The sequence below is a fragment of the Aplysia californica genome, unplaced genomic scaffold, assembly GCF_000002075.1.
Source record: "Aplysia californica isolate F4 #8 unplaced genomic scaffold, AplCal3.0 scaffold00333, whole genome shotgun sequence".
In the NCBI taxonomy this organism is placed as follows: domain Eukaryota; kingdom Metazoa; phylum Mollusca; class Gastropoda; order Aplysiida; family Aplysiidae; genus Aplysia; species Aplysia californica.
The window spans coordinates 274,594-277,323 of record NW_004797603.1 but is presented as its reverse complement, the minus strand read 5'-3'; the positions used below and the strand labels follow the sequence as shown (position 1 = coordinate 277,323).

General features: G+C 39.7%; 1 long non-coding RNA gene across 1 annotated transcript; it reads right to left on the bottom strand.

Annotated features, from left to right (window-relative positions):
* Window positions 1–400: 400 nt before the first annotated feature.
* On the bottom strand, window positions 401–2,657 carry LOC118478024. Its single transcript, XR_004858759.1, has 2 exons — window positions 1,950–2,657; window positions 401–1,847 (listed from the first exon to the last, which is right to left on the bottom strand). It is a non-coding gene; the product is annotated as an uncharacterized LOC118478024 (long non-coding RNA).
* Window positions 2,658–2,730: the final 73 nt, after the last annotated feature.

Genomic DNA, 2,730 nt, shown 5'->3' with positions numbered 1-2,730 from the left:
ATTCAAGAATAAATAAATCATTCTACATGAATCAATCAATCCTTCCACAAATATTTTCTTTCTATCTCACAGGAAATTATCACTTTTTTTTTTATCCACTGCGGATCTTTTAAAAAAAAAACTATAACAGTCTGAGTAAACAATTTTTTAAGATGCCCAAATTTTCATAAATTCACATAATATTATTATATTATATATAATCTCAGTTCATACAGATGAGGATTTTTAAAAAAAGACAATAAAAATTCTATATATGTACATCGACTGCATGATAGAACCAGAGAATACCTCACTCTTCCACTACTTCATACACCACAAATAGACCAACAAATTCTGGGGCCCATTTTGTGTTCTTTATTGTCCTGTCACTGGAATGAGATGGGTACGTTCAGGTTGGTCATTTTTTTTTCTTCTTCATAAACCCTTCAGATTACCAAACAACGAACGGGTCCACGTAAAGTGAGACTGGTTTCCCCATTATCAAATCCGGGACAGTCCCGGGAATATTCGGGACAGTTGTTTGCAACTGATGCGTGCTGCTCTGTGCAAGTTCAGCTGGGACAGTACAGTACCATCTCATCTCATTACATCGTCTCATCATCTCATTTCATCATCTCATACCACGGACAAGGGCAGTGACCACCGGTCAGAGGGATCAGATCTGACATCCCGTCCTTAGCATTGAGGACACCAGTACCCCATAGAAAAACAGAAAACAACTGACGACTCTTAAGGACCAGCCCACTACTTAGAGAACTACCAATTGACAGCAGCCCACAGAGAAGAGAGCTAGAGGTCCATGGGAAGGTTTTCAAGGAGTGGAAACAATCCTCAGAATGTACGACTTGACAAAAAAAAAAAAGAAAGAAAAAAATCCAACAGAGAAAACGAAGGCTCTGTTGGAAGTCTAAATAATTAAGTCAACCAATATTTATAAGAATAATACAAATAAGGCCAAAAAGTGAAATTTCAAACAACTATTGAGTACTTCTCAAGGGTACTGTATGCTGTGTAAATTTCACTACTAGATACTCGTCATGTCTAATTTTTTCTTCTAAGGAAAATCACCCTAAAATTATGTGGCACGACAAAATACTTAATAAAACCTAAGGGAAAACTCCCAAACTTGTGCCGAACTTCTGTCTTACTACTGTTGGTGGTTCAGCAAATCACACAACTGTTGAGCCCTGACAGGCAAAGCAATAATTTACAAACAAATGAAATGCATCTACGACTTGACAATGAAGGAGATAGTTGGTCATCTGTTGGGTCATAATGGTTGAGACAGTTTCAGAAAGAAAAAAAAAAAAAAATTTTTTTAACAAAAACCCCAACCATGGATCAGAAAAACCAGCGATCCAGCCATCATTTGAATCATCATTCTTTAAAACTTCCGATATTTTTTTAATGACTGTGCTGTGACTTCCTCTTAAAACAAGTGAATTAATTAAAGATCTTGCATCACTTTGGCAACAGACGAGCATAAAAGACCATCACTTTCCTCAGTGGGGAAAGAGTGCTGTCTCCTGCTTTCAGATCTCTGTTAGTCTACTATTGCAAAAGTTTTTTTTACGGTGCTCGCAACTGCATAAGGTCAAATGAACTCTCTGCCCGGGTAGCCGCTAAGCCTGAAACCGTTACACACAAATAAGACATTGAAAAAAACCCAACAACCCCACAACAATGATAAACACAAACCAAAAGAACAATCAGCTCTCCAAGCAAAGGACCCACAGACACCCAGTGACCAACTCACAGCGCACAAGTGGCCAACAATTTCACCTATTAGCAGTAATTTCACCAGCAATTTCACCTACTTGCAGTATACAAGAGGGTAACAATTTCACCTTCTGGCAGTATACAAGAAGGTAACAATTTCACCTTCTGGCAGTATACAAGAGGGTAACAATTTCACCTTCTGGCAGTATACAAGAGGGTAACAATTTCACCTTCTGGCAGTATACAAGAAGGTAACAATTTCACCTTCTGGCAGTATACAAGAGGGTAACAATTTCACCTTCTGGCAGTATACAAGAGGGTAACAATTTCACCTTCTGGCAGTATACAAGAGGGTAACAATTTCACCCCCTTGCAGTATACAAGACGGTAACAATTTCACTAACAATTTCACCTACTTGCAGCATACAGATTACAAGTGGCCAACTCACAGTGGACGATTCAAACCTCTCACATTATACACGTGGCCACTGACAGTTTCACTTACTCAACCATCAAACAGTGATATCCAGGATTATCCCAGTCAGTCATCCAATGGCTCAAGTTGTTTGACACACAGCCCAACTTTCTACTGCTCATACACCTATATACCGTAATATACAGCATGAAACATGTTTAACTAAAATGAACAACGAATTCAAATATTTCTACATATCTGAGTGACAAAAGCGTGAAGACTGTTCCCTCAACAATAATGATAAGAAAGTTGAGGGTACCCAAACTGGTATCTGTCGTGGCAGGACGAGGCAACACAGTCGCCAGGGAATGACAAAAAGAGCACTGGTCAATCACTGACCAGCGCACAGGCACACACATATATATTTACACACTAATACACACATGCTGAATGAGACTGAATATCATGTTCTCTTTCTCTCTCACTCCTTGCCCCACTTCGATCCCTCTCCCCTCTCTCTCACCCCCCCTCTCCCTCTCTCCCTTCCCCCCACCCCCCTCTCTCTCTCAGTTCTAACACGACCAAAATTTAGGGGC